We start from the raw sequence: 25,314 nt of genomic DNA, 5'->3' as shown, positions 1-25,314 counted from the left end.
GTGGTCAACGCCTGTTGTTGTTGGAATAATCCAAAACCCATGTCTGCGAAAGGTGCAAGTTATTCAATTTAAAAAACCCACTCTGAAGATGTTCAGGATTCAAAACCTAGCGCTTCAAACGCGAGTGATATTGATATATAAAAAAGGAAAAAAAAAATCGTTAGACAATTAAAAAACTAAAAAAAAAATCAACTTTTAAAAATTCAGAAGGACGTGTTGGCAATCAGAGCTAAGATACCAACACCGGCAGAAGCGATCGCACCCCACCCCAACCGAAGGGATAATTTCGTCTTTCCAGTGGTAGCCAAGCTGTGGACAAGGGGTTGACGTTTGACTTTGCTCAGGCCTCGGAATTTCTTCTCGCAATCGGAAGGAATTGGATTTGCTGGAATCCAGAGAGAAATCGAGAGGAAAAGAGAAGGGGAGATGGATCGTAATCTAAGCGGGTTCTTGATAGGATGCGTTGGCGTGGCGGTGACGCTGTGCGCTTACTCGCAGACCATCGTCTCCACCACGCAGTGCGTCACGATCGGCCTCCTCATCCTCGTCTTTGGCCTCTTCGTCAAGGAAGGTTTGATCTCTCTCTGATCCCCACTTCATCTAATGGCTCCTGGCTTTCCTTTTCCTTTCTCTCTTTCTTTTTCTCTCCTTCTGTGATCTCTTTTTGAGCAATTGCTTTTGTAATCTCGTAAACAAACTGTTGTATGTAGAATTTACGAAGAACTGTTTTAATTTGGGTAATCATATATTGGATTGAGGTTATTAGCTTATATTTGGTGGGTTGTTAACTTGTTGCTAAAGATGGTTAATGTTCTATTGGCATATATAGTGCGAGAACATTAGCATGAGGACTAGATTATTTGATCTTTGAATTCTTTTATTTCGAGTTTGATAAATTTGAGATGAAAGTCTTTTTTTCCCCAAGCAAATTGCAGAGTTCAGTATATCTTGGATGTTTTTTACTTATATTAGTCTTATGTTGTCCAAGAACCAAGATTGGAGGAAGCCTGGGGGAGGGTTATACCCAAGTTACTAGTATTTAATATCCAGTAACTTTACCAACTCTACCAGCTGACAGCTTACTTCTACCAGTCTAATTATAACTATGAAAACAACATAGCAAGAGTGATCATGTTGTCGTGTTCCTGTATAAACTGAAACTAGAGAAGAAATCCTGAGAACAAATGATAGAAGATGTTTAAGCTTATTGTAATCTTGTTTAACTGAATTAACTATTCTTCCAAATTTGCGCTGTTGCTGTCGTTGCTCTGAGACAGAGGAGATTAAATAGAATAATTTACCTTGTCCTGATTTGCTCTTGTCTAATCAGTTTCCACCAGTGATGCATTATCCCATAATTCCAATCTTTCATTCATGATAGTTTTTGGATAGGTGGATACATTAATTTGAAGATTTGGGAAATTTTCACGGGCTCAGAACAACGGACTGCACCTTGTTGCCTAATAAAAAAACAAGAAACATCACATGCAGATCTCTCTTTGATGCAATAGTTCCTTTTTTTTTTTTTTTTTTTGATGCAATAGTTCTTATAACTGGCAAGCGGTGCGCTTAAATAAAATTTGTAGATGATGTCAATAATTTTTTTAAAGACCTTATCCTGTGGCTCTACCATTCAATATAACCCCAGTTCCAAAGATCTGACAATCATGAAAAATGTTATCATTGCTTTTATTGTGATCTTCATGTCACTTTAAATGATACCCATCCTGGTCTGAATTAGATATCAGTGCACCATTTATCTCTTCCGAACTCATCCTATTCATTCCTCCAAATTGCTTACACCTCAAGTCTGTTTGGCATTAGTTTTCATGTGAAATTGGCTGTCGTATCTTTGAGATCAGGTCAACTCTTATAGTACTAAGCATTCTATCTATAACTGTTGGAGAATACCGATCGACCCCACTCATACCGACTCATTATCGGGTCTACATGTTCGACGTCCGACTTTATCGACCGACCGACCGACGGGAGCCGTTACCGACAGACGAGTGCCGTTACCGACCGACGGGAGCCATTACCGACAGACGAGTGCCGTTACCGACCGATCGGCGGCTATCGACCGACCGAGGATACGTCGGTCGGGCAGACCTTTTCCGCTCTCCCAACCGACTGCACCATGGAGTCCGATGTCCGACTCCTGCAACGTGCCCGACTGACTGTCGGAGGGGCCCAGATTTTTACCCGACGCCCCTCAGCTGGCCGCCGACCTATGGTCGATCGGCTCCTCCAATCACCGTACTACTGCCAGAGACTGTCAGTCCTGACAACGGCATACGGCACTGCCGCCTAGGGGCATTATCCCACCTAAGGCATGGTCAACCCTAGCGATTTGACAGCCCCACGGTGATTTGACACCTTTACGGTGACTCTGACAATCTTCAGTGAATTGACAATTCTTCAATTGTCCGCGCCATTAATGACGGCGCCATACCATGCTCCACTATATATACCGGGGAAGGCAACAGTGCTAGAGATCCCTTCGAGAACTCTTGGGCTTGCTCCCTCTCTCTCTCTCTTTCCCTCTCTCGTTGAGCTCCTTGTTTTTCTTTCGCTGTTGCCTAGTCTCCTCTCTGACCTGACCGTCGGAGGGTCCCTACCGGAGCCACCTCCGGTCAGTGTGGACTTTCTTTTGCAGGCGCTCGTTTCTGACGACCAGGCGACGAGGGGATTGGCCGCAACAATAACAATCCAAGATCTTATCCAAAAAAAATTAGTCGGAAAGTATTATTTAAACTTATTGATGCTGTATAAGTATCCAAGATCTTCCCAGTGAATAATTAATATGAAATTAAATATACATTTGATCTTAGATATTTATACAAAGTCAAAAAACTCAAGTAATACTTTCCAACTAGCTCTTTTTTAAATAAGATCCTAAATCATTACAAATGGTATCAAAGCCAACTTAGTCCACCGTTCATGTGGACTAGAGGACATTGCAATACGGATTCATTGATGTTGACCATCAGTTGATCACGGTGTTTATGAATGGATTTGCATGAATTTGGATCTTTAATTTGACAAAAATATTAGGACTTAAACCGAAGAATATGTGAAGATATATTTAGTTCCACATCGGTTATTCACTGAAAATATCTTGGTAACTTATGTAGAGCTAAGGAACCAAATAATATTTTCTGCCTAGTCTTTTTGGATGAGATTTTGAGTTGTTACACTATCAATCTCAACATTTTTATGTTCATACTTTTTTAAGTCATGTTTTGCAAACATATTTTTCTTAAGTGCTCACAACATTATGGATCATCACCTTCTAATTCACAAATGTAGGGCATATTAAACTATTCTTCCTATTGTATAAATGTTAACACATAATAATATCAATTAATCTTCAACAATTCATAAGTTTAACATATTTGAGAGTCAAAGCTACCATTTATCTTTTTCCCTTTTATTTTATGAGTAGCAAGAGTTAGAACCTATGAAAACTCGTGCGAGTATGTGTTTAGTTCCAAATTGGTTATGCATTGGATAAAACTTTGATATTTATACAAGAATTCAAATAATATCTTTTAGATAGTCTTTTTGGATAAGATACGAGCTGATCATGATAGTTATAATTGAATTTAGATCTTTAATCTGATGAAAATATCAGAACTTAAATAAGAAGAATATATGAGGACTCATATGGCTATACATTGGGTAGATTTTAGATATTTATATAAAATTGAGAAAATCAAATAATACCTTCTGATTAGTCATTTTAGGTGACACCCTAGCCTATTACAGAACCAATCGTTTTAAGGATTATGAGAAGGCAAGATGATTAGATGGTTGTTGCTTCTTCCCTTCGTTCCATGTCAAGTAATGCTAATATCCCCCACCACACACGACTGAAGCGATTACTGGTGGTTAGGACGTGGCTCCATAGAAAATTTTAAACAAAATTGGGGTGTAATCAATTTGGGATATGCTAATGTTTTTTGGAGGAAAATTTTAAAGATAATTCTAAATTTTCAGACAAAGAGAACCAACTCATATGAAATGCAACATGCCAATATTTCAAATTATGAGGCTTTTCTCAAAATAGATGCCAAATTAACCACTATATTTATTTCCTTCCCCACAGTTCAGCGAATTCTCCGGCCATTTAATGAGCACCACATATATTTATAAGGAAAAGAAATGTGCAGCAGATTGACCATCCACAAGAACTTTGGTGACATTTTCCACTGGTCACTAATAAATGTTCAGACCCAGGGATGGCAATGGGTAGGATTTGAGTCGGATAGTATACTACCCATTTTCAAATCCGAACTTAATACCCTATACCCAAACCCTATCTGATACCCAATCGGATAAGAAAAGAGATACCCATCTCCATATCCAACGAGTTCGGGGATACCCGTGGGTAACCCATTTCCCCATATCCAACCCATACCCGTCCATTCTATACCCAAAAAAAAAGTAAAATAATTTTATGCATATTATCAATCAAAAATAGAATTACCAATTATATATACATACATACATACACACATACACACTTCTAACACACATACATACATGCATACATATACATACATACATATATATAATTATATATATATATATAGAGAGAGAGAGATCATATATATGTGTGTGTATGTGTGTGTGTCTATATATATATATATATATATATATATATATATATATATATATATATATGTATATATATATATATATATATGTATATATATATATATATATGTATATATATATGTATATATGTATGTATATATGTATATATGTATGTATATATGTATATATATATATATATATATGTATATATGTATGTATATATGTATATATGTATGTATATATGTATATATATATATGTATATGTATATGTGTATATGTATATGTATATATGTGTATATGTGTATATGTATATGTGTATATGTGTGTGTGTGTGTGTGTATATATATATATATATATATTCGGATATGGGTTCTGGTATTATCCATACCCATAGGTTCGGATCGGGTTCGGATAGAAAATAGCACTACCCATACCCGTACTATAGTTTTCGGGTTTTACTCAAACCCAGTCAAATCCTATTTTTCGGATTTGATCGGATTCAGATAGAGTGTATACCTATCGGATCGGATTAATTTTGTCATCCCTATTCAGACCCACAAAGCGGACCTCGAACGTTAAGTGGCTTCATTCATGCGTAATTATGAAGGTCCCATTAAAGGATGCGATGCCGTGGTAGCAATAGGGTTTCTCCTAGTGGTCATATAATATATGCTGTCATGCGTCTATATTTTCTACACATTCTTGTAATCATTCAACACCTTTGGCGTGCAAAATTCCTTCAACAATTCTTCACTGAATCCTAACAGAAACTGGGCAAGTGGCCCAGTGGTGACGCTTGTCACATGGACCAGGTCCAGGATTGTAACTTTGAAGGTGTTTTCTTTTTCGACATGGCTAATTCCACTAGGTGGGTCTTCCCTCCCTCTCCTCCAAAAAAGATGTACTGGAGAATAACCAGACGAATGATATGCTCTTGAAGTGTTCAAATGAATCTTATCATCCCATATCTGTCACATTGAGAGCATGTTGCTTACAGACTTGTTACGATCTGGTTCAAAGGTTATGATCATCCATTTCTCACCTAGTTCTTCCGGTTAGACTAGTTTCCTAGCTAGCAAAGCGGCTTGTGCACTGATTTCAACTTGACTAAACTAGGGCAGCTATTCCTTCAGTGAAATTTCACCTCCATTTGTTGCTCTTTTATCTTACACCATCGGATAGAATTTCCACCACCAATTTAACTTTTATATCCTGGAAACCAGTAGAGCCATCCATAGTATAGCCAGGAAGACCATTGGTTGAATTGGCCTGCTATCTTAAAATATCTTAGCAATCTCTTTTTCTTTTTTTTGGTGTAAATAGACAATCACATAATTCTAATATAAGTATTGTTGGATGGATATCTGATCAGGACACCACCTCTCAAGATCTTTTCACTACCACGCGATGCAGTAGAAAGAAAGAAGAAACAAAACAAAATAATTAAAATATGTGGATCAGCCACAAAAATGCTCGCCTCCACGGGGCATGCAAACTTCACTATGAAAAAAAAAATTTTACGAGAGGAGACCTCACCCTCAACCTTTGTACACCCAATTCTCTCTCTCTAGAAGTTCCCCTCTCAAAAGCTCTCTCTCTCTTGGAAGACCCCCTGAACCCCTGAAGTGACTGGCGTCCGCTGTCCAGAAGTCCTGTTCCTTCTCTCACGGCGGCCTCACGCCTCTCGCTCTTCTCTCGGGTTCCTCCGTACGGTGTTTGCGGCTTCCTAAGCTAAAAAACCAGACCACCATTTTTCTTTGCGTCACAGACTCTTTTAAAAGGGTTAAACATGACTTAGATTAGGTTTAGGAGCTCTTAATCAACCCAAATCAAATCCCAGACCGTCGGATCAAGACCGGAACATCCCTGGGCCCTCCGATCATACTCCGATCCACGAAATAGTATCGTGGACCGCGAGAAATGCTTGGAAAACACCCACGCGGTCCACACGGTCCGCCATGGACCACCCGATCCACAGTGGATCGGGGTACAGAGCCCAGGCAGGGTGCCTGGGCCTGGGCCGGCCCGCACCCATGCGACGAGCTGGGCCGCCCGCCCGCCGGGCCACGCGCCTGGGTCCCGCATCCCGTGTGTTGGCCCCACTTGGACCTCGCGCCGCCGCCGCTCCGCCGACCGACCGCCGGCGGTCCTCCGCCGCCTCAGATCTTATGCCGACTTCAAAAGCTCGTATCTTCTCCGTCCGAGCTCCGTTTGGGACGATCTTGGTCTCGTTGGACTCCATTTTTCATCGCGAACCTCGTTGTGGGCTCAATGTGGACTGAATCTCGAGATGTCAAATCCTAACAATCTTCACCTCGACTCGATATTCGACCTCCTCCAAACTCCGAGAGCTTCTGGATCTCCTCGCCCCCATGCCCTGAGGCAAATGCCTGCTGATCATGGATGGACAAACATGAGAGTCGAGCCAGGCTGCTCGATCCCATCTCCGTCGTATGCTGTGCTCCTCCTGACCTGAGACCTGCTCGGGGCATCATCCTGCAGCAATAGGAATCTCACCTTGCGACGTCGCCTCTCGTCCTCCCGAGTCTCCTGTCTCGTGCCCGATCCACCTCCTGGAGCTCCACCTCGCTCTGGGCTCCACTTGGCTCCCGAAGCTCCACCTCGTACTGGGCTCTCCGTCAGGTAATAATGTCTTCTGCTCTCCTTCTTCCCCTCCAGCACAATCCTATCGCCGCGTAGCACCCTCAGGATTTCTCCATCGGCTACCATCCTGTAGCTTCTCGAATCCAATCTACTAAGTGAGATAAGATTTCATCTGAAATTGAGTATATATCGGACCTCCCCCAATCTCCTCACTGCACCGTCATGTGTCCTCCAGCTGACCATTTCAATGCCTCTGATCGCACAACTCGATCCATCCGACAGATATACAGTACCCTCACTGTTCTCCAGGGAGTCAAACTGCTCCTCTCTGCAACATACATGATAGGGGCATGCAGAATCTAATATCCACTGCTAGGAAGAAGTAGATACCTCATCAGATATCTCCAGGACATCTCCATCTGAATCACTGCCGGCCGTCGCTATAGCAGCCACCGTCCGATTTTTGAGTTGAGGACAATCTCTGGCTAGATGCCACAACTCCTCACACTGGTAACACCTGATTTTGCTCAAGTCCCTTCTGGACTTGGACCGCCCTCGTTGCGATCTCCTGTCACTCCATCTTCTGCCTCCTGCTCCTCCAGAAGTCACCAAAGCTGAGCTACCGCCACCTGAGCTCGAAGCTAGGTTCTTCCTCCTGAGAACCTCGTTCTGGAGTATCGCTGCAGTGACCTCGTCTATCTTGATAGTGCTCTTTTCCACTAGAAGAGCAGTCATCAAGGACTCGTATGAAGGGAAAAGCGACGCCAGCAAAATCAGCTCCCTGGTCTTCTCCTCAACATTCTCGCCAACGCTGAGGAAGTCGGTGAGGATCTTCTAGAAGTGGCTGAGATGCTCCTGCACGCTCTGTCCCTAAGTCATCCGCAATTGGTAAAATTGCCTCCAGAAGAAAAGAGTGTTGGTGAGAGACTTCACCATGTACAACTCCTCGAGCTTCGACCACAGCACCGTCGGAAAAGTCTCGCTCAGCACATGGATCACCACCTCATCCGTCAGGTACATGCGGATGGTACTCACCGCCTGCATCTGTAGCCGTTTTCAATCCCGCACCTCTATGGTGGTCGGCTTCTCATCGTACAAGAGAGCATCGATCAACCCCTGTTGGATGAGCACGTCCTTCACCCTTGCCTACCATAAGGAGAAATTGCTCTTACCATCAAACTTGTTGATCTCCATCTTGATTGTTCCTGTCTTCTCCATCTTCAGTCTTGCTCACCACCGTTGCAATCTGCGTCCTTATACCAACCTAGCTCTGATACCACTTGTTGGGTGGATGTCTAGCCAAGACACCACCTCTCAAGACCTTTTCAGTATCACGCGATGTAGCAGGAAGAAAGAAGAAACAAAACAAAACAATCAAAATATGTGGATCAACCACAAAATGGCTCGTCTTCACGGGACATGCAAACTTCACTATGAAAAAGAAAATTTTACAAAAGGAGACCTCATCCTCAACCTTTGTACACCCAATTCTCTCTCTCTAGAAGTTTTCCTCTCAAAAGCTCTCTTTCTCTTGGAAGACCCCCTGAACCCCTAAAGTGACTGGCGTCCGCTGTCCAGAAGTCCTGCTCCTTCTCTCACGGTGGCCTCACGCCTCTCGCTCTTCTCTCGGATTCTTCCGTACGGTGTCTGCGGCTTCCTCAGCTAAAAACCCAGACCACCATTTTCCTCTGCATCATAGATCCTTTTAAAAGGGTTAAACATGACTTAGATTAGGTTTAGGAGTCCTTAATCAACCCAAATCAAGTCCCAGACTGTTGGATCAAGACCGGAACGTCTCTGGGCCCTTCGATCACGCTCCGATCCACGAAATAGTACCGTGGATCGTGAGAAATGCGTGAGAAATATCCACGCGGTCCGCCATGGATCGCCCGATCCATGGTGGATCGGGGTACAGGGCCCAGGTCGCCTGGGCCTGGGTCGCGCCCGCGTGCGGGCCCTCGCACGAGTTGGACCGCGCGCTCGGCTGGGCCGCCCGCCCATCGGGCCGCATGCCTGGGTCGCACGTCCCGGACGTTGGCCCCACTTGGGCCACGCACCGCCGCAGCGCCGCCTCTCCGCCGGCTGCCGACGGTCCTCCGCCGCTTCGGATCTCGTGCCGATTTCAAAAGCTCATATCTTCTCCGTCCGAGTTCCGTTTGGAGAGATCTTGGTCTCGTTGGACTCCGTTTTTCGCTGCGAACCTCGCTGTAGACTCAATGTGGACTGAATCTCGAGACGTCAAGTCCTAACAAGTATAATCTAAAAAATCATAATACAATTTTAATGTAAATATAATCTAAAAAATCAGAATACAAAATATCCTATGAGCCCGTGGGTAAGCATTGTCCTGATGCTAAATCCAGTCTACCAATCTCCTTAATTTTTTGCTGAAGCTTTTCGACTTATTCTACCACTGCATTTCCTGATGAAGATTCAAGAAATGCATCCAGCAGAAGGTGTTGTTTGATTTCCTTTTTTTTTTTTTATCTAAGTCCAGCAGAGAGCAACTTTCATTTTCAAACACAGTTTGATGAGAAAGGGCTGAAACATCGGGTTGTAAGGATGGGATTATCACATATCTGTCTTTAAGATTTTACTTGGCTTTTTAAGTGTTGAAAACCCTGCAGACAACCGATGATGCAAGCTAGATTCTGCATGTCAATAACATTGTGATGTGATTTGAGTTCAAAAGGTGGAACATGGATCATTACTGCTACCATGGACAATGCTGTGAGTTGCCGAACGCGGCCCAATATATTTAATGCAGTTTTGGCCGTAACCATGTGGGTGCGATTAATTCATGGAAACAGGTCGCTATGGTGAGAGCTGAGAGATGGAACAGTTCGACCGAGGAAACATTAAAGCTCACTAGGACAAGCCGCTTTCAGAATGCGTAGATGGCTTGCTGCGACCTTGCAGAACACTTGCTTTCACTTCAGTACAGTACCTTGGTGCTCGAAACCTCGCGACGTGTGGTGAGTGTAGATAACCAGTACTGAAACACTGCCCAAAAATGCAAGAAAAGAGAGGCAGAAGACAGCTAACGAGTACTCCTCTTTTTCTTTTTCCTCCTCATGGTTCCCCTTATCTGCAACACGGATAAACATACAATAAGCATGATTTAGAGGAGATATTATTAGTAGAATAATACAGTTTAGCAATCACACACACGGAGAGAGGGTTTTAATTACATATCTTTTTGTGCAGAGGAAAGACCTAATTCCATCTACAGCGAGGAATGATAACGAGACCCACCAAAAATCGGAGGCAGGTTCCTCTACAAGGAACCTTTTAGAGTGGTTCAAACATCATTCTAAATGTACATGTAACGAGAAGTGGAGTGCTTTTTACAGGAACAAACAAGAAGTAGATTGTTTAACATATTAACATACCTCCTTCACACTGGATATAGGTGCTTGGTGCATGGAATGGATGTTATATTGAGTATTCTAAAGCCACATGAGTCATAAGCAAGAGCATCAAACAACCTCAATCTGAGCTTTCATCATAGGTCTAGCATGAGAAAAGGAGGTAAATATGTAGCCAAAAACAACTTGCCGGGATTTCTTCATGGGACCAAACCCATATCTTAGACACTAGCCTCATAAAAGTAAGTAGAAAAGTAGAGCTACCTATGCGGTGTAATGGATGTAAACAAGATAAAGTTGCATGAAGCCATCTACATGGCCATGCACAAAGATTGCCGGCAAGTCATCCTTGGCTGCACAATATGACCTCATCTCCACATGCAAGACCTTAGATGACTATCAACAGTCAAAGCCCATCATACCATATCTTTGGATAATAAATCCCCAAGAGCAAGAAAGGAATGAATCTAACACTGGATATGGCATAGGAAGGTATGGATCCACTACTCTTTTTAACAACTGAAGGTATCATTGCTCTAAGGAGCAGGTGGAAGACTGTTAGAAGATGTAGGAGGAGATTCTATTGGAGTTGGAGAACTTTCACAAAAAGAGCGGACGAATAAGGTGGTGTGGGAAGGCATTGGGAGGTGGTTGGGAAGCCCTTATAAAGAAAGAACTCTTTCCTTTGGACCAGTGGAGAAAAAGAAGATTCGGGTTTCCATGACATCGTTGCAGAGACCTATGGAGGGCTGGGGCTAAGGACATGCCCCCATAACCTATGTTACAGACTTCAGTAGACTTCTTAATGACATGAATCTTGTGACCCCTGACTACCATGTACTTGGGTGGCTATCGTCTATGGAAAGCTTTTAGTAATTACATAGTGATTGCCTCTAGTAATTAGTTAAACAAATATTACCCCTTACTATGAAAACTTTCCCACATCAGCAATGTTTATATTGCAGCATCTCCAAAAAAAAAAAAAAAAAAAGAACAAAAAGCAGCTCGCCACTACTTTGCACCAATCTTAGTCACACTAGGATTGTCCCTGAGACTGATTGTGCTGGGTTGGTGCACCTGCACTGTATCAAACATCTACCGGATTGTCCTATTACCATAACAGGGAAAGAGGATAATGAGCATAAACCCCTTAAGCACTTGTTATCAATCTATCTCTTTCTACCTGCAAAACTATCAGTAATGAAATTTTACCAGCACTTGCTTTCCATCCCAGGATTGGTTTGGACATGAGCTCTCTCATCTCATTTTTGCAATGATAAAAGTGCTTTTATGAGCATGTCCTCAGTATTCTCGAGTTAGATTAATCATAAGTATCAAGAACTAGAAGATAACAAAGGAAATTGAACCTTTTTACTGGGAAGAAAAAACAAAACAAAAGGAACATGAACCGACAAGCTTTATCTCAACCATCACAAGTGATTAGAATAGAGTTGCATTGAGACTTCCATGGATTTGAGAAACCATTTTGGAAAACTTCCAAGGACCTCGAGAGCCAAGAAAGTGGGATTAAAAAAAAAAAATGGGGGCTTTGTGGAAGGATCTGGAAAAGCTATGTTGCTTTTCCAAACCAAACTCCAACAGCCCACAGCTCATCCCCTGGCCTCTGGCAGAAAGAGGATGATGGGTCAATATTTACCCACTGTTTTTTATCCTTCAAATCTTCTGAATTCTGAAATGGATCTCTGTGTGTACCAGAGAGAGAGAGAGAGAGAGAGTGAGGACCTCGTGAATACGGCCTATGGCTGGACATGAAAAAAGTTACAGGATGTGGGTTAACCTCTCCTGAACACAGCCTCCTTTTTTTTAGCTGCCACCTTTTGTTAGGCATGTAGACTTCTCTTTCGGCCACATAGCTCCGCATAAAATATATCTTCCCTCAATTTGATGTTGTCCCATGTGGTATCCCCAGCCCACCTCTTGTTGGAAACTACTGCAAACTACAATCGAGTCAAGCTTTTTTTCTTGACAATTAAATTATCTAGAAAAGACGACTGCTTCTGCCCAGGATAAATATGTCCTGCTTGGAGCGGTTCACTCTGTTAATAAAAGTTTTATGCAGTGTCATACATATCATATCACATAGAGAGGCTCTGGAAATGCGACATCACATATTTTGTAAATCTCAATACATAGAAGTGAAGGAAACTAACGGGTAATCCATTAGCTCGGCTCTTTTCTCCTTGGATTTCCTGACAGCCCCAACACCTGCTCCTTCTCAAAGATCCAGCTCCCTCGATTTGTCCCTACCCTTCCCCTCTTCCTCCCGACCTCCCAGGTCCTAAACCAAAAATAAAATAATATCTTATCAGTTCCTACATTCTAAGGGCAAGTATTAAGCTTAGAGGTGAGATCTACAGTTGCCGCTCTTATATAAGACAGAAGATGTATCTTCAAATAGGTTTAGTTTCAGTACATATATCTTTTATAAGTTCTTCATACTTTGTGTTTGAATGACTAAAATCCTCGCTAGCTTCTTGCTCCGCGACCAAGCACTCGTCGGAGATGCATACTCTAGGTAAGTGGAGATGCCACAGGCCTCTATGTATGACCTTTTATATGTCATCATTGTAAGTGTTGTAGTTTTTTGTTATCTCTGTGCACGAGGACAGGAAGTTTGAGTTGTAGGACGTAAGTGGGACAATGATGGAGGCAAATGAAGCACTTTGGTAAAACAGAAGGGGACTGTATGGGTTATAACAATGGAAAGGAAACTTGCAAGATGATGGTAGGCATGATGGAGCTAGCGGGCGCACTCATGACTCAAAAGGCACAAAGCGATGCCGACAAAAAGGAGAAGATAGACGCCAAGGGCCCAAGGCAGCAAAAGATGGTAAAGGAGATGACAGCAGCACCGGACTGAAAAAAGATCAACCAATTAGGCGACCATAAGAATAAGGTGCAGATTAGGGTTAAAATTGGCCCGATACCGATCATTATATTCATATATATATTTGTTTTATTGTATGAGTACATATATGAATATGAATACTGATTGATGCACAAATTCATAAATGAATATGGATACAAAACAGATATTGAAAGCATGGATATTAATAAACATATAAGCCTTAAAATTAAAATTCACAACAACATGATCGAGAATATTATTATATAGATGATAAATAAGTTAATAGTATATTAATGAATACCTCGTGAAAAAAAAAAAAGATCATTAAATGGTAATGACTTTTGTTATAAATGGAAATGGCACTTTCTTAGTCAACTTCATCCATCCTGATAGCTCAACTGGTCAGCTCAGTCTGATGCCCATTACTTTGAAAATAACCTTGTAAAGTTATATAAAAAAATTAGCCTAAAATCCTAGGAGAGGCATCATTAAAGGATGATGACAAACATGGAGATACTGGTTGAACCAGTGAAACGATAAAAACACCTATTCATGAATCCAGGGTCAAGATATTTTTAAGAAGATATGAAGGGTTCAGATTACGTTTAAAGACGTATAGATCTCATAAAAGGATAATTTATACTTCTAACCCTTGGAAGAAGTCGAAATGGTATTTAGCCCTTGTTTATTTGAAAATTTTAAAAAAAAATTAAACAGATTAATTGATTGATACAAATATTGAGTGGCCCATAAATTAAACAATGGCACCTCTTTAGCACGTTTGAGTAAGGTTAAAAGAACCACAAAGTTCTATTTCTCAATGCAAAAAATTAGCATGATTCAAGGTCGGCACACTTCGGAGTTCATTTACCAAACGCCCAAGATGCTCCTTGGCTCCTTGAGTTATCTGCTAGCCAACATTCAAATTCAAAGTCTGGAGAAATAAATATGCCACTAACCCCTTGTTTTTCACATCTAAACACTTGAGAATTTTGAAGTAGTAGTGCAAAGGCCGAACCAGAATAAGGTCGGCAAACTTTTGTTAGCAATTGCTGAGGCTCTCCCTTTTCTTTTTTTTCTTTTGGTTACAAGAGAGGAGAGCTGCCAAAGTTAAACAAGGTACAAAACAGTTTGGAATAGATCTGAATACAAACTAGCTGACTACCCATTTGAAAACTCACAAAGAAACCAACCACAAATACTGTGTCCAAACAGACATCAGACAATCACACATTAAGTAAAACAAAAACTGGCTTAAGATCCAGAAAGCCTGCAGGCATACTTCCCTCATCTTTCAAGGCAAAACCCATCTCATCCGCCCGCAAATTTGCTGCAAATTCCCGCACTAAGTGGGCAGACGATTGAAAGGAGACATGTCCCTGCCCTGCACTGTCTGCCAAGAAATCTGCAGTGCGGTTTGCTTCGCGGTAAATATGAAATGCTGCAAACACTTGACTGATGATCTTACATGCCATAAGATCCATCAAGATGAGGTTGTCTGTGTAGTGGTTCAATGCAGAGTCGGTGAGTCATTTGATAACAGTTTTAGAATAAACCTCTACCCATATCTGTTGTGCCTGTAACTCTATAACATCCACCCGCAACCCCAACCAGGCCACAACCAATTCAGCAACGAGCACTAAAGGGGTGGCAATAACTTGCCTCCAACTCTAACCAGCTGCCCTTAATGGTTTCTAATAACAGAGGCTGCTGCAGATTTGGCAGCCACAACAGACACGTCAAAATTTATCTTCAGCACTCCAGTGGGACGGGAAACCACCTAACAGTTGTAACAGGCAATTTAAAAGAAGGTTGTGCATCAATAGCTTCCTAGCGTCCAAAAGGAGGCTGAAAATAGATATGAGATTAACTGTTTTCAGGCTATTTAAACTATGGTGTCATCTATGCTCCAGAACGAAACCAAGTCAAACTCATGCGATGTTTCGTTCTGTTGAGATGTGCCAGCATCTCATTCACATCTCATTTTCTTGGTCCTCAGCCTCTTATATGATTTCTCTATGTCCTAGTAAAGCACGGTGGGGAAAACTAACCGATCCTCGCCTCTCCATTCTTCCAAGAGAGGAAAAAGGAAAAAAGCTTCAAAGGCTGAAGGAGTAAACAATAATCGTTCCAGAATTATATTGAAACCTCATTTTCCAAGCTAAACAACCTAAAATGCATGAAAGACGTTCAGCATACCTTTCAAAGATAGCGTCGGAATTATTGACCCGAGGCTATCTTAAATCAATCACATACAGTGAAGATTCAGGACAAGAGAATGAACTATGAAGCACATCTATAAGTTGCTCGTGAAGAGCTCCCAGTTTCAATCAAGACTCTTCCCCACTTGAATAGGAATTCAGAGGGCGGTACCCTTTGTAAACCACCAACATAAACCAGTAAAAGCAGAATCCAGAATTTATATAAACCTAATATAATGTTCCTAAGAGATCAACCAATAATTTAAGAGCATGCTGATCATTTCAAGGGACTTGCAATGACTTCACTCCCAAATCAAATTACTACGGAAGAAAATTCAAGTGAGGAAAAATAAAAATAAATTAGGTTCATTCAAATGCAGAAACATATGAAAGAACCAAATAGGCAAATACGCACAACCATGCTTGCCTTCAAATGCTATAGAGCAATCCACACAGTTCCCCCTGGAGCCCAAACTTGTCAGACTTCAACACAGAGTGATTCAGATTTCCGTTCTCCTAAAAATCAATTATCAGGCTTGCACTAAGATATATGCAAAAATACTTCAACACATGACCACACAATTTGAACTTCACGTGTGAAAAATTGAGATGACTTTGAAACTCCTATGGCAACTGTCTGCATCATACCCCATCCCCCCCTAAAAAATGGCGATTAATCCTCATAGAAACAAGACTGATAAGGAACAGACATACAATTTAATAAAACAATGAATAACGCACTCATGTAAGACTACATAGAAACAACAAAAACTATCGGAATAGAAAACCCACTAGAAAGAGAAATAAATTTTAGCAATATCAGACCATTAACTATTTCAAAAGAACAAACTGCACAGATATCTGCACTGCAAAAAGAAAATTAAGACTGGACAATAAAGAAAAGTGTGCCTCAGATTGATGTCTTTTCATAGTAATTACTCAAAGTATATTTATAACCATCATAGGCACTAGTATCAAAAGAAGGGCACCCTAAACCTTTAAAAAATGAATAGAATAAACATCAGTGGTCAAAAGCAAGACAACAGGATGCAGCATTTTATTACAGGGGTGAACGGTTTGTAACCAGAATCAGAATTAAAATGGATTGGAATAGGAATCGAAATGGCCATATCCCCCAAGCAGTAACTAGAATCGGAATCGGAATCGAGATTTGAATCCTTGGGAAGAGTCGGGATTGGGTTTCAAGGGATTGAGCTATTCCCATTCCACCCTGAAATCGGAATCAAAATGAAACCCTCCATTTGGTTGGAACGGGAGTCACCCATCCTTACTCTCATTCCAAGCCCCAACTCTCCCCAACCAAACACCTCCTTCAAGGAAAAAAGGCGAATAGAAAACAAAACAGCAGCCTGCAGGCAATATGTGCGTAAGGTAACCCAGATCGATTTAGTGTAACTTCACACTTGATCAAAACATCCAAGATCAAGATAAAATCAGCATATAAACTTTAAAATTTAAAATAAAATATTAAAAAAAAAAAGATTGTTGCATCAGACAGATAAAACTTGATTCCCAAGACCCAATCATCAACCCCAATATGAGTGCAGATGTCCCTGTCTGTTTTATCATCATTTGCAACTTAAACCAAATTAAGATAAAACAGTAAAAAGCATCATTAGAATACAAAAATCATTTTGATGTTAAATAGAGGAAAAGTCTATGGTGATGTGAAAAGATCATAGCTATCATATTAAAAGCTTGCTCCTTTCCAAAGACATAAATGAGTCCTTTTCAATTCAAATTCGGGCAAACCAATCAACACTAGTATGTAGCAACATAATAAGCTCAAAAGAAAAAAAATACAAGTTCATATATGAAAAGCCAAGAAAGTTATATATCGCTTAATAAGGGCATAATATAGAAAAAGCTTGGTAACTAAGTACGCTGTCAAAAGGAGTGGGGTAAGTCTGTATACCAAATTTCCATAAGCTGTGTATTGTTAAATATGAATGATGCATTGATAAAAGTTTGACTACACTGGTGGATGGTTAAACAATAGAAAACTTCTAATCATCTAAAATCATTTGAAGATATATTCCATTTCATTCAAAACCACATAAAACAAATACAAATCTGAATAAAAAAAGGGCTATTAATGGACACTGCCTCTGTGGTAGTGACAATCTATGCATCATCATCCTGAATCCGGAAATATGTGCAATACACATCATTGGCAGATCAGCCCAAAGGTTCTGCAAGTATCTCCAATCATATTAACTATTTCAAGTTTACAAGTGTCTCATTAAAATTTTTTTAAAAAAAGGGAGAAAAGCTAAAACCAACATGACCTTATCGAGTTCAGTAGGACATTTAATCTGTGTGAGAATTTTGAAGTAATGAAAAGAATAAAATAAACAACAAGTGCTGATGCAGCGACATATGCCATGGATGATTCTTTCATCAAAAAAATCAAATCAAAGTAAACATTTCTATCCATATTTGAAAAACATAAATGAAAAATTGACAGAGCAACAAAAATGGATGAGAAGTAGAGGAATTAAAAATTTAAAGAAGAGCGAAGTAAGAGGTAGACATGCTGGGGTAAAAGAAAACACCAATATCATGAAATATATAATATGTAAAAAAAGTGACATAGCAGCAAAAATAGATAAAAAAGGCATGCTAGCTGATCATTATGTTTAGAAATTTATAGAGTGCTTGGTTAACGAGCCTTTAATGTAGAGAACAAGAGACTTATAACCTGTTTGGATTGGGGGTACATGGGGGTTCATAAGAGGAGGGGAGGGTAAAAATGAACCCCTTTGGTAAAACTTTTTGAGAGGTAAAGGAGGGTAGAGAAGAGTTCTCTCAACCCCTCCGTACCCCTCACTCAATTTTTTTGTACCCCCGATTTGGGGTGTAAAGGAGGGGAAGGTTCAAGCTCAAGTTTCAAAACATATTTAAGACCACCACAGGAATTTGATATAATCAAATTATACATCAAAATATAAAATTACAACTTGGTAACACAGAAAATAAGAGGAAAAATAAGATATATGAACAAAAATAAGAAGATTCTGCATAATCTCAAATAGGGTATATTTTTTTGTATCTAATAATCAAATTTTTTAAAAAATAAAATGCAACAATTTCCTGAAGAAAATGAACATATGAACAAAATGATCATACTGAACATAAGAAGGTCTAGCAGGAATAAGAAATTATTCAAAAAGAAAAAGTTGCATATTAAGTTTGCAAAGTCAAAAAGAAATAAAATCAGATTATTTCACAACAATGTACCAGTCTAGCATCCTCTTTACTTCTAAATCCAAAACATACAACCACCAAGCTTTAGCTCAGATGGTAACACCACTACCCTCATTGCCCAGAGGTCAGGGGTTCAATATCACGGATCGATGCCTGTTCTGGGATCATTTCCTGCTGAGGTTCAACCAAAAAATTGAAATACACATCTTTGAATAATGTTCTGAACACCATTTTTTATGACTTCAATGAGATGGCATGATGGAAGCAGCAAGTAATAATATGTAAGCATAATGAATTGCTCACTCACAGAATACAAAAAACAGACCTTAACCTTGATTTGAAGAATCAGTTGTATCAGTATGCAATGATGAAATTAAGAAAAAATAATAAAGAACATAATAGCTATGAATACTTTATAAAAAAACAAAGATATGTCTTCTTCCAAGTAATAGATATATAAAGTAATACATCATTCATCAATTAACATGCAAAACTCAGAACCCAATGAATTACAATAGATACACCAAGAAAATGAGTCTGCCTCAGTGGTAGTGACAATATTAAAACATCGTCATTTTGTATCCGATAATACGTGCATATTTTGCATCACCAGCAGACGAGTCTTAAAATTTAAAAATTTAAAAAAAAAAAAAAAAAGAACAATAGAATTCTAACTGCAAACAACTATACATACATCGTCATTTTGTATCCGATAATACGTGCATATGTTGCATCACCAGCAGACGAGTCTTAAAATTTAAAAATTAAAAAAAAAAAGAAAAGAAAAAAAGAACAATAGAATTCTAACTGCAAACAACTATACATATAATCACCCGAAAAAAGAGGTGCAGATCGGAAGGGATGCATCGAAAAAGAGGTGCAGATCGGAAGGGAATTTGTGCATCAGAGAGATTCCCATTAGACCAAGTCATCACTCTCCAGAGATAGGAGTACTGATGTCCTTGTCTGTTTTCTCATCACTTGCACTGCGACCTAGAGCCACTTTCGAGCTAGAAATGCCACAAGTTCCTTTTTTTTTTTTCTAACAGGCAAAAAATATCAGTTAATCGTACACTTCTACCACAACTCTAACCACAAATCAGAGCCTAAAACCATTCCAAGTTCCCATCTTTTAATGGGAGGAGATGAACAATCTACAAAACAAAGCATACTTGCGTTGTTGGGTAAGATCTAATGCCTTGATCCCACGCTAAAATGTCCATGACCAACTCCTCCAGCGGCCCATTTAATAATTCCGGAAGTCTTCATGCAGAAAGTTAAAAACAACAAAAAAAAGAAAAAAAGCTATTAATCAATACATACATACATACATCATTTCGTTCCTTTTCGCTGAAATCGCAAACTCAGAGTATTTAAAACCATCATCGATGTTACTTCAACATACATACATATGGATGCTCACATCAATACTGAATGATGCCCAAAATAACCAAAACAAGGGGAAAAGCCTGGATTCGAGGGAAGCAAATAAGGAGAAAAGATGAGCAATCCAGAAAATAGGGGAGGAACTACGTACAAGACGGAAAACCTCGCCCGGGGGTGAGAGAGGAGGGGGGAGCGTTGTGGAGTAGGGAACTGGAGGCGAGATTAGGGTTTAGGGTTTGCACTGCGAGGGTGAAGGAGCGTTGGTTGGCATTATATAGAGAGACTCTGGACATTCATGGGCTCCTCCTGATGTTGGCCTGGATAAGTTCCTGGAGCACGGCCCGGTCTGGAGACTCCTTTTATTACTGCTTGGGCCCAGCTGAACTCGAATGGTTGGCCAGACAGCTACCTTATCAGAAATATCCAATTTGGTTAAGCTTTAAGAACATCAGAAAGTATTGTCTAACTTTTAAAAAAATTTTATCAAAAAACTAAAAATATCTAATTGAAGAAAATCCTATTTTTAAACTTTCTTCAAAAATACTTTCTAGCTAATATCGAGAGACTGTTTTGATTTAAATAATTTTTTTTAATGACTGAAATACCCACAAATAAATCTCATAATCAAATCATATTATATTATTATATTATTATAATATATTATGAATATATAATATAATCTATTATTATATTATTAAAATATAATATAACAATATTTATTAAAAATATAATATTATTATATTATAATAATATAATATAATCTGTTATATTATAATTTATTATTAGATTAGACTGTAATCCATTATATTATATTACATTATATATTACATCATAATTACAATAATATTATATAATATAATAATATTTTAATATATAATATATATTGTATTATATTATATTATGTTATATTATTCTCTATTATACAATATTATGCAATGTCTGTTATTGTCATTTTGTAATACCAAAAGTATTTTTTATCTTAATTCCCAAATATATATCCAAGTTTCAAAATATTTTATAAATATAGATACCAAACAACAAATAATTTTTTATAAAAATTTTACTACTAAAAATTTTACTACTCAAAAATTCTACTTCCAAAAATTTCAAAAACTCTGTTACCAACAACAACCTCAAACAACATCCTATTCACACTACACAATGATGCGGTAATAGCCATAAACTACAACTAAGTGCTTCTTTGGTCTCTTATTAACATCAGGCATCCAAAGTCCAATCTTTGCATCCAAAGTCCAATCTTTGTGCATTACTTTCTTAGAACATTTTGCTAGTTCAGAGTTTTGTATGTAACTTTTGCGCGCAAGAGGTTGCTGTGTTTTTACCAACCGACTTAACCTAATGGTTTAGTACATGGTCAGAAAATTTGCCAAAATCTTGAAACTTCATGAATTATTCGTAGTTCCAAGCCGAATAATTCCGTGGATAATTCATCAATTTCCAATGTATCACTAATAATTTGCAAATATATCATTAAATTTGTGATAATCACAAATAGATCTCGAATCTTCAAATTATTCATTTGAGCTAATACCCGCTTTGGAAAGGGCCTTGACTACCCCACTACGTGGTCAAAGAGAAACAGCTGGGAGACTTGTTGGAGTTAAAATATAATTTTACATAAATTTATACGAGGCTTCTTACTCTTTCAACCTTCACTTTTCCTGTGCGCTTCTATTCTTCTAAAAAAAATCTTCTATTATTTAAATTAAGATAAATTATATGTTATATGATACAATATGTATGATATCATATACATGTATAAATATATGTTATAATATTATTTTAATTCTATCGATTTTTGCCAAATTTTTCCTGAATACCGAATTTCTTAATCTTATTGGATAATTCTTAAACACCAAACTTGTGACTATGGACTGATTCCCGCCCCATTATGGACCTTGTCTTATTGGTTAAGCTTAAGGATGGGCTCATTTGGAATAATATGGTAGAAAAGCAAATTGAATTTGTGCATATAAATCAAAACTATACCATGTTTTATGCATGGTGCAAACATAATAATGTTATGATCATCAACTTTGCTTTAATTTAAAATCGGATGATGTATGCTTTTCTTATTCAATTTCACACATTTTTTCTCGAATTATATACAAAGTAGTGCATAACTATTATTATCTTTTAGAATGCCAGAAGAAACTGAGAATTTAATAAATAATTCAAGATAGTAAGTAGTTTGATAAAAGACATTCTCTCTCTTTCATTTTTTTAAATATTTTTTATAATCAATATATCAAATAAAAAATGTTGAATTATTGCTATCATGTTTTTTTGTTATATTATCTAGGTTGAGAATAAGATATGAGTGGCCAACCATGTTTCATGTAAATACAATATTATCATTATTTTGACATGCTCTCATATAGAAATAAATATAAAATAATTAAAGATGTCTTCTGTCAATATTATAAGATATTTTTACATACATACCCTCTTAAATATTAAAATTTTCATAAATATCTTTTAAAATAGATATTTATATTTATACTCTCATAAAATACATATTTTATATATATATCCTTCTTTTTTTATATATATACCCATACTATTTAATGCCACTAAGAAGTTGGCAGTTTAGAATTGAAATGACAGAAGTATCCTTAATGGATAAACATATAAAAAAATATTTATAAAAATATATATAAATAATAATTTTGCAAAGATATATGTTTAATTTCATATATGTAGAAAGATGTGCACATAAAAAAATCCTTGAATTTTTGTATAAAAATCCTCATAAATACTGAAATTTGCATGGACACCCTCCAAATTCATATTTGCATGCATGCCCTAATAAAACACTTTTTTTTATGAATATGTTTGACATAATGATTCAACTAACATCATTAGCCAAAATTAAATTTAGTTAAATTAAAAATTAATTCAAATTAGGAAACTATTGTTTTACCTATGAAGCGGGTAATGGTTTTATTGAACTTATATGCAACTTTCTTTTCATTATATCACTAGCTTATTATCCCATACGATGCATGAGATGTGATTTTTTAAAATAATATTTAATTTTATTTATCTATGTTAGTAAGAAAAAATGAAAAGAGATGAAAATATTAAAAACACAAAATCTTGAACCAAGAATGTTAAAGAAAAAGGTCAAGAAGAATCCGATGATCGAGAGTAGGCAAGGCTTGCCCCTATCGCGCCGACGCCACAGAGTAGTGGGTCTGCTGCTACGGTTAGGTAGTACGGAACTACTACGATGCTGCCACCTCCATCAAACGTAGATCTGCTGCTACGATTAGGTAGTACAGAACTACTGCGATGCTGCCACCTCCACCAGACATGTGGGTTGTAGCCTCTTCCTCTACTTTGTAGTGGACTCTTCTCCTCTGATGCCATCGCCGAACATGTGGGTTGTAGCTTCTTCTTCGGCCTTGTGCTGGACATGTTCGGTGTTGTGGTGGCGATGGCGTTGGCGGTCGACTCTTCCCCTCTGATGCCCCCTTATATATATATATATATATATTACATGAAGATAGTCATGTCCTACTTTTTAAAGGGAAGTGTTGCGAAAGATTTACAATATTTATCACTTAGTATATCAAATTTGTAATATTTATCTTTTAGAGTTAGAAAACTTCTCATGTGTAGGTAGGTGGCAAATTTAAAATCGTTATGACAAAATAGATCCTATACAGCAGGTCTTATTTTCTTTCAAGAAATCGAAACTCCAATGAAAAATGACTTAGATACACAAATAAGGGATGGCATTCTACCATATGGCCGTGGAAATTGTTAGTAAGTTTGAAGGATTCTGAAGTCTTTTAATAATTTTGCTTGAGAATGATTGATATTGTTCTTCCATCCATGAGCATAGCTTTAGCAAGGAAGCTCGATCATTGTTGCAATTTATTATATGTTTTTAAGAGATTCTACTTTCTTTTGATATTCTAATGCTTAGCCTTGTATCTATAATAATATATATTACAAGCCAGTTTTCAATAAAATGGGATATAACAGTTGTTATAAGTGAAGAATAATAAAGTAAAATAATCTCATAATTAATGAATGAAATTTTCATAACTCTTCTTATTATCTAATTATCGAATCTATCATTTTTTTGAGTAATATTTTCACACAAAATATTGAGGAGCAGGTATTAGACTAATTTAAGTATTAAAATAAGTTGAAATAGATAAAATTTTAAAAAAAATTGTACAGAAACCCTCCTAAATGTATGAATTGTATGAACATCCTCAAAAAAAATTTATTTTCATGTATACCTTTATAAATATTTCCTTTTGTATGTCTATCTATTGAGGGTATTTGAGCTATTTCAATTTTAAATTGCTAATTTATTAACGTTATTAGATGCTATGTGTATATATCAAAAAAAAGAAAAAGAAGGGTATATGCACAAAACCAGTGTTTTATAAAGGTGTACATATCAATTTTGGAGAGTATTCATACAAATTTCAATATTTAGAAGGGTACAAATGCAAGAAACTCATATGCTTTTTGAGATTGTGTTTAGTGTAATATTTTGTACAAATTTCTTATTATAGTAAATTAATCTTTTAAAAAATTAAATAATTTGAAAAATATGTATAATTTGTCCTAATAATTACATAATTCACTGACATATTACCATGGTTATGTCCAATAGTTTCTCTATTCTTGTTATACTATACAACTAGAATGTGTTCAAGAATTTCCATATAAATGGGTCCACTCATTCCTTTTCAATATTTGTGTTTTTATAATATACTTGATTCTTTTCGAAGTTCTATATTAGAAGAATTATTTGTAAATATTTTAATTTAAAATTTAATTGGCATCATCCTTTTAGAAGCATGCAATAGAGTGGATGCTTCACCACAACATATTCAAGTAGAGCCTCACAATCATTCTTTTTTGTCTTCTGTTACTTGGGAAATTCCTTCTTTATTTACATATCTATTGTTAATTCTCTCTTGCTACATTAATATATTCCAAGTTCAATACTTCCATTGAATTGTTTGTCAAAAGTCAACGCACTTGTTTCATAGATGCTTAATATAAGTTG

General features: G+C 37.8%; 1 long non-coding RNA gene and 3 other non-coding genes across 4 annotated transcripts; all 4 read right to left on the bottom strand.

Moving 5' to 3' along the window:
• Positions 1-12,596: 12,596 nt before the first annotated feature.
• LOC114914733 (uncharacterized) lies at positions 12,597-20,529 on the bottom strand. Its single transcript, XR_003802388.2, has 2 exons — positions 20,407-20,529; positions 12,597-12,870 (listed from the first exon to the last, which is right to left on the bottom strand). It is a non-coding gene; the product is annotated as an uncharacterized lncRNA (long non-coding RNA).
• LOC114914759 (small nucleolar RNA Z267) lies at positions 16,544-16,613 on the bottom strand. Its single transcript, XR_003802428.1, has one exon. It is a non-coding gene; the product is annotated as a small nucleolar RNA Z267 (small nucleolar RNA).
• LOC114914765 (small nucleolar RNA R44/J54/Z268 family) lies at positions 17,147-17,241 on the bottom strand. Its single transcript, XR_003802434.1, has one exon. It is a non-coding gene; the product is annotated as a small nucleolar RNA R44/J54/Z268 family (small nucleolar RNA).
• Positions 19,767-19,857, bottom strand: LOC114914764 (small nucleolar RNA R44/J54/Z268 family). Its single transcript, XR_003802433.1, has one exon. It is a non-coding gene; the product is annotated as a small nucleolar RNA R44/J54/Z268 family (small nucleolar RNA).
• Positions 20,530-25,314: the final 4,785 nt, after the last annotated feature.

The sequence above is a fragment of the Elaeis guineensis genome, chromosome 13 (assembly GCF_000442705.2).
Source record: "Elaeis guineensis isolate ETL-2024a chromosome 13, EG11, whole genome shotgun sequence".
Lineage (NCBI taxonomy): Eukaryota > Viridiplantae > Streptophyta > Magnoliopsida > Arecales > Arecaceae > Elaeis > Elaeis guineensis.
The sequence above is the reverse complement of the archived record's forward strand: the minus strand, read 5'-3'. Positions and strand labels throughout refer to the sequence as shown.